This window comes from Colias croceus, chromosome 4 (assembly GCF_905220415.1).
Source record: "Colias croceus chromosome 4, ilColCroc2.1".
In the NCBI taxonomy this organism is placed as follows: domain Eukaryota; kingdom Metazoa; phylum Arthropoda; class Insecta; order Lepidoptera; family Pieridae; genus Colias; species Colias croceus.
Genome location: NC_059540.1, coordinates 3,879,762 through 3,891,122, shown reverse-complemented (window position 1 = coordinate 3,891,122; position 11,361 = coordinate 3,879,762).

The following is an 11,361-nucleotide window of genomic DNA, read 5'->3' as shown; positions in this document are numbered from 1 at the left end:
ATATCTCATTATTAAGTACAGTATTGTCCACTTATGTAATGTGACTAATGATATTGAGAACAAACTAAAAAATAAGCAGTATCAAGATCGTTCAGTCCATTTTCCCTAGGGTTGCACACTCAAAATTTTGATTTCCCTAATTGCCATCAGATTCTGGTTTACCTATAGTGTAGTGTGTCGTTGTTATAATGAAACGAAGCCAACACCCGTGCTGTCATTATCCACGCAACCAAATATTTTCTCGATGAAGTTGGAGATAGAGTATATTATTAAGTAAAGATAAGTAGGATTGATATTAAAACTCTCTTTATTTAGTGTTTTAAATAATCCAGTAAGAGGTAATAAGAAAATTTAAAAAATCTAAGTAGGGAGTGGTCCACTGTCCAGTGAAAGGAGATGAAAACAACACATGACTCTTCCTGAAGTCTTGCTTTATCTTTCATTTAAGACGTACCTATCTGATATGTTACTATGTGTATATTATATAATAATGATTATTAATTATTTTTATCTCATTTCTGCATCAGCTAATATTGATAACTGATAAATGATAATACTCTCACACTTGTAGATATTTTCAGTCTTGTACATTTTATTAACGATGTGGTTAAGAGGACTGTAGAAAAAGCCCTCTTATAAAAATGCTTTAAAATATATAAAGTATGTTGCATAATATATGCAATTGATAATTTTGAAATTAGACATGAGTCATGACCAGGTCTTATCACTCGCCTTAAAAACTTGTATATTAATTTTGATCTTGTTTATTTTTTATGAATTAATGGTAAGATATTTCGAAAAATAGTTATAGTTATATTATATTCTTTATTGCACGCACAAGTTTGTTTTATTGTTTGTTTGCACACAAGATTCAATTTTACAATATCAGGATATCAGAAGCAATTGGCGGCTTAATTATTGCAAAAAATGTGTAAGGATTAATTAAAATAAATAAAATATTATAAGAAAAACTATTATAAAAAAGGTTTATTGATCAATCTGATAGTGCAGATGCAAAATATTGCTTTTTTGCGTAAAATACTTTTGCAAACTACCTTACTTATACTTTTGTTTAAGTGTAAAAGCCCGAAAATATTTGTATAAAAACAGTTTCGACTTTACTCGTGCTTAAACTTTGCGGAATTAGGCTATCAAACTATAATAGCGACCCTGAATACCAATTAAAAATTAATTCTAATTTATATACGCTTATAATTGTGGTGTGAACATCTTTTATTAAGCACATTTTTTGGCATTTTTCCCAAGGAACTGCGCCGTTATATTCATATGAATTAATTTTGTAATATTAAAACGGAGTTTGGTTTATAATAAGATAACTAATAGACTTATAGCACACTTATAGTTGAATGAAACTTAATATTATACCTATGTAATCTATACATATAATAAATCTGTAGAAGGGTCAATTCTGTACATTGAAAATATTGAAAAAATAAATAGCAGGGGGTGTTACTGGATCGATACCAAACCCAAATATGTGATTAAAAAAATTTTTGTCTGTCTGTCTGTCTGTCTGTATGTTCAGGCATCACGTGAAAACTAACGGTTCGATTTCGATGAAATTTGGTATAATTATACCTTATTATCCTGGGCATAAAATAGGATACTTTTTATCCCGGAAAAATACGTAGAAAAAAGTAAATCTTAATTTTTCCGCGCGGACGGAGTCGCGGGCGGAAGCTAGTTAATAATATATGTATATTTTGTCAGACACATCACAAAGGTATACGTAGCTTTACACATATTATAAACTAAATACATATTTATTTATATTATTATATGCTTTTATCTAATATATAAAAATCAATGCCACTTTTCGTTGTAATTCCATAACTCGAGAACGGCTGAACCGATTTCGATAATTCTTTTTTTATTATATTCCTTGAAGTACGAGGATGGTTCTTATGTAGAGAAAACGTAAACATGTACCACGGGCGAAGCCGGGGCGGACCGCTAGTATATATATATTTTCATCTCATTGTTTCATCATTTATGGACCAAACGAATTATTTAGCATAAGATAAAACGTATGAACAATTAAATTCCTGCATTGCAAAATAACACGATATCATTGAAGTTTCACTAAGGTTAACTTTAATAGTTTCTTAGTATTGTTCTTAGTACTGTATGCTTTGATTAAAAATAACAATAGGAGAAACAAGAAATGTGGTATCGATAAGGATAAAATCTTGCACTTGTTTACATAATATTTTGGGCTATACTAAAACAATTGACCTCATAAAACGATTAAGCAACAATGATATGTCCACGAGTTGGTAATCGATAACGACTAATTAGTGTTATCTGGCTTAACAAATGACCTGTGATTAAAATAAATTTTAAGTTGTGACGTCAGCTGGCAACAATCAGCTGTAAAACAGCTGCGAAGCCGAGGGAATAATTATTTCTTTTGTAGCAACCCTGAGGCTTGATCCTACGTCGCGTAATTTATTCGATGTTTTCCTCTCAGCCTCGTTTCCTCACAACTTGGGAAAAAGAGCCCCATTAAATATTTATGAAAGCATTTATTCTATTTATCGTTTTTGCGTGATTGCGCGGATTACAAATGATTTATTATATCTTATATAATATATCTGTGTGCCACTTTCAGCTAACGTCCATTGGGACTCTATAGCCGGCCAGTCACGTAACTTGGCAAATTCAGGATATTCCCTTTGCAACTTATATGATAAGTTGAAAGTTATCTGCCGACAATTAGGTATATGAAAAATTTACGTTATTTCTATTTTCTACTGTTAAGCCTTCTTTTACCTTTTTCCATTCCCAGTTTGTAAACTTCTACCTACTCAATATATAGGTACAGATGATGCATACTTTTTAAGAAAGCCATGCAAATGTTCACATGAATTCTCATGAACTACGCCTGTTTATAAGAAATCCAATTTCTTCTTCTTCAATTAGCATGTATCACTGCCAACAAAACTTTAATACCGGTAATACTTAAACAAATATAATACGTTCTGAATCCATTAAAATAATACATTCCTAAAAATTTAATAAGTTAGCCATCACAAAAAGTACTGCGCATATCATCGCCCTGTGCATCGCCCACATTACATAACGAATGCCCCTTTTAAAAGGGGTCATGCTGCACATGCACCAGATGTATGATTGGTCGCAAATAAATTCGAGGCAAAAAGTAAAAAAGGATTTCATTTCATCAACCGGTTCCATAGGGGAGTCGGTATCGATTTTAAAACCCTATAAAAGACTAAGGGAGCTGGGGTGAACGCACCTCGCGGCACGCTACACGGATCAGACGCAACTCTCAAGGATCATTCGCTAAATGCGGCTACCATCTGCCTGAGCCTTCAGAAACTATAAGAATATTAACTAGGCGCGATATCATCATCATTAATCTTATAAAAATGAATCCCAAAATGTGTTGGTAAGCGCATAACTTTAGAACAGCTGAACCGATTTCTTTAATTCTTTTTTTATTATATTCCTTGAAGTACGAGGATGGTTCTTATGTAGAGAAAACGTGAATATGTACCACGGGCGAAGCTGGGGCGGACCGCTAGTTCGTAATAAATATAACCCGTTACTGTCTTCAGATCATCCGTTTGTCCTCAAGATTATCTAGAATACTGCCAGAATTTTGAAAATTTAAATTTTAATTACAATTCAAAGGACTTAATTTAAAAAAATGTAAACATGAAAATTACATTTTAATAACCGGTTATTGAACTTTGAAACCACTTACTATGTCAAGTAAGAATATATTATATTAATAGGATTATTTATGAAAATACTTGTATAATGTACCTATTTTCGAGTATTGAATATTGATTTATAAAGTTTTAAATTCGTAAATGAATAAAAGGTCATATCCATTATGTTGATCGATGGTCACATTCGCAATAATTATCGCATTTTTATTGAAATGAGTACATGTCACCACATTTTCTTTGTTCCTTAGACGAACTGGAAAAAGTATAAAATATTTAAAAAATATTTGTAGTAGTACATTCAGGCTGTACGTATTGAGTTGTATAAAAATTATGCATGGCATAATAATCATATGTGTCACTATGGAAAAGTATTCAAACAATGAGGCATTACTTGGCGTGTAAACATGACGCCCTGTCTCCAATGTCAGCTGCGCGGAAAATCAATATTCTTCGGACTATTTCGTGAGATTGATCACGTTGCAGACTCCCAGCAAACTCAATGTAATAGGGTAGATAAACTTTTTCTACCCAAGGTTACATCTATAGGAGTTTATTTCAAACGTTATCTCTCACTCACCATCTAGCATGCACCGGCGAGAATTAATGCCTTCTTCATCGAAATCCTCTAGTATCCCAGATTTATCCCGCGCCACATCCATGATTCACACACCATTAAGCATTCACACACCGTATCACATTAATGCACTATCACAGTAAACGCCATCACATGCTTTAGCGACCACGAAGATATTTAATAAATATTTTAAATAGACGACTATCGCGCACAGTCCGTTCAATGTCAGTATCGAGTGGACAATCAATTATGCGACACCCAAAGAGGAGTCGTGTCGCAAGACTCGCAGGCTGAAGCGGACTCGAAAACGCAGGGCGCATGCGATTTCGCCTGCGTTTTTTGTGTAGCACGCATGCCGCATGCGCGGACTGAAGTACTTGTCGATACGGCAGGCGTAGTGGCGTCGACGGGACGCTTTGCATCACTGAACTCGACACTATACTCTGTAGATCACACTTCATGTGGAACATTAAATCAATTGCTCACCGACGTTAATTGACCAAGGACATTATGAATTAATATCATACGACAGTTGCGTGAACACAGGCAATCAATATTATTTGTTTTTGTAACATATTAATATTTATTTTCATCGTTTAATTAAAAAAAAAAAAAAACAAAACAATAATAATTAAAGAAGGGAATTTGAAATTAATTCGATACGTAAATTAAAATAAAAAAATAGAATAAAAATATTATACCGTTACTCAACTACACATAATTGCGCTTACATTTTTGTAGGCGCATAAATTTGTAGGAAATAATTTCATGACAAAATATACACGATGATACGTTGATACTTGAAAAACGTTTAAACGTTTATTTATACACACATTATAAATAGTTACACAATAAAACTTGATACATAATAAATTAATAATTAATAATTATATTCTTTTTTTTTATACTTAAGTACTGTGTATTATAATATTTTAATGTAAAATACTGTAGGTACATTACATTCTATATACTTACTAATTTCAATTTATGTAGATATTTACACTTTAAGACTATGTTTAATGTCCCTACCTATGTTTTAAATCTACATACTACTGTATTTTTCACTATCAAGTATTGTATCTACACTAATGTTATAAAGAGGAAAACTTTGTTTGTTTGTTTGTTTGATTGTAATGAATAGGCTCATAAACTACTGGACCGTTTTTTTAAATTCTTTTACCATTCGAAAGCTACATTATCCACGAGTAATATAGGCTATACATTATATTATCACGCTAAGACCAATACGAGCGGAGCCACGCGGGTGAAACCGCGCGGCACAGCTAGTTTTTTATAAACTCAATCACGATTATCATAAGTGCTTGAAATCCTCTTCTACGTTCAAACGACATTATAAAATATTACTAAGTAGTTACTGAGATTATGTAATTTGGGAAATAGTTAAGTAACAGTTAATCTCATATAAAACTATAAATTAGTATTTAGTATTAATATATTTATTGTTATTACAGGTAAAGTTATAAGGAAACTAGATTTCCGCCTGCGGCTTCGCCCGCGTTTTCAAATTCAAAATTCAAATTCAAATTAATTTGTTTGCAAAGGAAAACCCGCATAGTTCCCGTTCCCGTGGGATTTCCGGGATAAAAACTATCCTATGTGTTAATCCAAGTTACCCTCTATATGTGTGCTAAATTTCATTGTAATCGGTTCAGTAGTTTTTACGTGAAAGAGTAACAAACATCCATACATCCATACATCCATACTTACAAACTTTCGCCTTTATAATATATATCTATTAGATTAGAATTAGATATTAGATATGTAAAGTTAAATTATTATTGATGATGATGAAGTTAATTAAAGTGAGAACCATACATTGAAATAACCTTTTGTAGTCAGAAGTTAAGCAGTACCTAACAACTTATGGCTAACTATAAATATTTATTCCGTATAAATAATGACATCATTGCTATATGTGGTTCTTATTTACCATGTTTAAAGTCCGACGTAGTTAACGTACCTAGGTATAGGTAGGTATATGATGATGTGAGAAATGTTTTAAAACTTGTTGGATGACGATTGTTTCATATTCAAATGTCTCGTCAATGTTCTTTATTAAAAATTTACTCTAGTTATGACTTATGCAATTAACAATCAACGATCGTTCTTTATTTTATGATGAAGACGATTCTAAAAATATATAACAAAGCCTACTACTTATTGCAAAAGCTACACAATCGTGTGTTCCTATTCTATCACCACCATCAAAGGGAAATAAAACAAGAATTTCGTATATATATACGGTCATAGGTACCTAAGTGAAAGTTTTAACTACAATAATTTTGTTTTGACTAATATGATTAATATCTATCAAATATTATAAATGGTTCATAATTATTTATTTGAATTACATCATAAATAAACTCAGGTGATGGAAGAAAATTCAAAGAATGAAACTATTATGCTAGTTATAATATCTTTGTCGTTGATAATAAAATTAGTTCAATTGCCTAAACGGTAATCAGATAAGACTTTACCGGATGATATGAACCGGATAATAAATAAAATTGATTATTATTTACGTAATCAATGAAGCACAATTGATGTTCGGATATATATTACGTTTAAGATTAACAATGGTTCATTCAGGTACATTACAATGGTCACATTATTTTATTGGCCGGGAGCGAAAGCTCCTTGCGTAAGAGAATGTAAACGGCTCTTAAAATCATTAATAGACCAACCTAACAGTGTGACCAGATTCAGTATTTTAATACTTTTTCAGTATATTTCATCGATTTTTCCGAACATCGGTATATTTTCAGGTATATTGCTGGAAGTCAGTATTTTTGGGTATATTTTGGTTGACGTTATGGCAACACCGTCGTGAGTGATCGTCTTTGCGACAATGTTTGCGGAATTCCCCGGAACGCGAACATTGGGGACTTTCCGGATTTATACAATATGTTATCTATGAGCAAAGATGAGTAAGTTACAGATATGACAAGAAAGACGGCCGTCGCCGCGCCGGCGTTGTAGTATTGTCATACTACCTATACAATTATCAATCAATACATAGTATAAAATATCAGAGTTGCAGAATGTATGTTCACCTAAAACTTTACAACTGCTGGACCGATTTTAATGCGGTTTGCACCATTAGATAGAGCGTAATTTCCAGATTGCATACATTTAAATCCGTTGTGTTTCATGAATATCAGTTTACCCGGACGAATTCGGGACGGACCGCTAGTTTATCTATAATTTTCAAAACGACGTCTAGTTTTTAAGTTTTCAGTTGGATGAATAGGTAGTAGTTAAACATATTATCAGATATTTTATTACTAAGTAGTATAAAATCGTCTAATACGGTTCAAGTGAAATTATTGTCTCTTGTGCACTCGACTTAATCTTTGAGGACTTTCTTTCGATAATTCGGGAATTTCCCCAAAATAGGAGATGTTTTTGTCATCATATAAATAGAACGCGATTTTCGTTGTTTTTATTTACTTAGTTGCATCCGGTGTCAAATGCTGCATGCGAGCGCATATTTTCACAGATAAATTTAATAAAAACGGACCAAAGAAACAGATTTATAAACAAAAATGTGTCAGCAATTTTAAAAACAAAGCAAGGTGATAAGGATGAAGGAGGTTGTGTAAATTTTAATCCTTCGAAAAGGATGTTAAAATATAACTCTAACATTTATTGTGAGGATGAATAAATAAAACGTGTTAAGAAAATCAGTATTTTTATCGGTATATCTGTCCTATGTAAATCGGTATATTTCAGTATTTTTTTGAGGTGCCTCGGTATTTTTGTAAAATTTAATCTGGTCACACTGCAACCTAATGACTTACATCATTCTTTGAAGAGCGCCGAGACAACAATGGTCTTTACGAGCATGTTTTGTTGTAAAATTTTATAATTGAATAATATATAATAATTAAGAAATCCGAGACTGTCTTGCTTGTATAATTAATGATTTTACATGTATTATGACTTCATCATATAAAAATAGGCAGGTAGGTACCTACGTATAATAAGATTTTATAAATAATGTTATAGTGACTCAATATTTTTTGAGATTCAAAGGTAACCTGTTTGTTTTTTTTCAAAAATTATACGATTGGTTTTTCTTTTAGCCTTATTTGGCACTTATGGAAAGCTAATTATAGGTATAGTATTAATTTCAATGCTGAGCACCTACTTACAATTATTTATATATATACCTAACCAGGATGTCATAAAAATAAGTAATTATAGGTAAAATAACTAATTATAGGTAATAGGTACTCGAAAAAACATAATTTTACATTGTACAAGATTGAGTTCTCATGAAAATAACGAGCGTTATAGATTGATAATACTAATTTATTATCTGACTAGCTTCCGCCCGCGACTCCGTCCGCGCGGATGTCGGTCTTTGCGTGGATGGTTTATTTCTCCATTTTGAGTAACTCGGACAATGACATCTGATAAATATCTATTGGATCCAAATACGGCTAGGTCTATAATAATACGCAACGTGTGTTCGCGGTACCTACTACAGAACAACGTCTATGGATACCTGAAAAATTGAGATTAATTTTTTTTCTACGTATTTTTCCAGGATAAAAAGTATCCTATTTTACGCCCAGGATAATAAGGTATAATTATACCAAGTTTCATCGAAATCGAACCGGTAGTTTTCACGTGATGTCTTCACATACATACAGACAGACAGACAGACAGACAGACAGACAGACAAAAATTTTTTTAATCACATATTTGGGTTTGGTATCGATCCAGTAACACCCCCTGCTAGTTATTTTTTCAATATTTTCAATGTACAGAATTGACCCTTCTACAGATTTATTATATGTATAGATAATACTTATGTTGTTATAAAGCAGAAGATATGCTTTTGTTATTAATTGTCCAATTGAAACATATACAATTTATTAAATTAAAATTCAATTGTCTATATTATCTATTTTGTTAACGAAGTTATAGTGTAGAATTTATTTTTCAGGTCAACTACAGAAAACTATAAGTACTTACTAATTTATCAATGTTTATAATCAAAACTTTCGACTAAATCCCCAGAGTTTATGGAAATTTTTGATTTATTGAAATGAAATGTTTTATCGAGGCGATATATATTAAAATCTCTTAATATATATAAATCTCGTGTCACAATGTTTGTCCTCAATGGACTCCTAAACCACTTAACCGATTATAATAAAATTCGCATACCATGTGCAGTTCGATCCAACTTGAGAGATAGGATAGGTTTTATCCCGGAAATCCCTCGGGAACGGAAACTATGCAGGTTTTTCTTTGAAAACGCGAGCGAAGCCGCGGGCGGAAAGCTAGTTTGATTATAAATATATCGTTGTAATGTAAGTATGTACTATTTGTTTATTATAATTGATAGGTACTTATGTAATGGTATCTTTTTATTATCACTTTATACTTGACTCAACAACACATGACACAGTCTGGTATTGATAAAATCGAGACATAAAATTCAAGACAAATGTTGCTTTTAAAACTTTTAATTTATTTAATTTAATTTGCAACACAAGATCATTTGTTGCAAATTTCAAGATACTTATACAATTTGAACCAAGAATACCTAGATAACTATTAATAAATAATAAATTTGAATAAATACGAATACTCCGTGTCGTTTAATTTTCATTAACATTCAGAATCAGAATTCAAACACTTTTAGGATAAAATAAGTTTTAAAATCGCTTTACAGCAGAGAAAAACAAATCTAATCTAACTATAAGGCTCTTTCCATAAGTGCATATTAATAATCTTGTCTATTAACCAAACCTTCAATTACGAAGTTTAATCATCTAGGTAATTACACCTACCCATACAGTACAATTACAGATTTAACTGTATTACTTGTGTTTTCATCTATAAGATCAAGAAAAACAACAAGATCGACAGTGTTTAACGTATTAGAGTGGAATGTGTCGCACGCGATATTCAATAATTGAGACTTGAGTTGATTGCATTGCTCCGATTTAAGATTAGATACATCATGATTACAGGCGGGGTTTCGTCGCGTGGCCTCGTGAGATGTGAAAACTATTGTTACTAGAAGAATCATCTTTCGATAAGCAAATGATCGGTCCCACAAATTGAACGTAAAGACAAATTTTTATGTGCGAATTTCTATTGTCTTTTTTCTAGCCGTGGAAAGTGTGGCTTTTAATTTCGCGTTTTAATTACTTGTTAAGATAAGTTAGGAATGTTAAGATAGCTGGCTTTTGAAAATATGTTGAATTATCTAATATCTAATTGTTTGTTCTCAATTCTCATACATCAAGCCGAATATAATATTCCTACTCGTTTTATTATTCGCGTTGCGGTAGGACTTTAAATACAACTGATTTTCACAACACCCAAACGTAGTGGAAATTAAATGTAATGTAAATTTTTACCATCTAAGCTGAAAGCTTCTTGGAGTAAATGTTTAATGATTTCGAATTTCCTGACGTCTCTTGCGAAAATTGATTAAAAACGGCAACAGATCAATCTATACAGTGTCTCATCAACGTGGAATGCGTGTAGCACAATTCCGTTGGTAATCCACTGCTAAATCGCATTAGTGTAATGCGGATGGATTATCTAATTAAATTCTCACCGCATACCAAAGCATTAAAATGTTTATGTCTTATTTACTTACAATATGTGACAATTTAGATTTTACAATATGACATTATTTGAGCATTTGCTAATACGTGACTGAATCGTGTTTAACAAAATATAAGTAAAATATTATAGCTCAATACGGGACTTTTCATTTAATTTCCTTCAACATTAGCAACTTTGTACTGAACTTTGTACACTTCTATTAAAATTCTATGGAAATCATCAATTCGTCCAAATCTTCGAACAAACCTATAAACTTCAGGTTACTGCAAACTTTCACTTGACTTTTTAATAGGTGCATATTTTTTTTGCGATGTAATTATTTTATTATAGTTTGAAATCTGATTTATGTGTTTTCAGCTTTCAAAACCTTATGGTGAAAACTGGTACTTTTACGTAATGCTCTAGGTAGTTATGGTGTAAAAAGTTGTCAATATTTTCAACTTTTTTTAACTT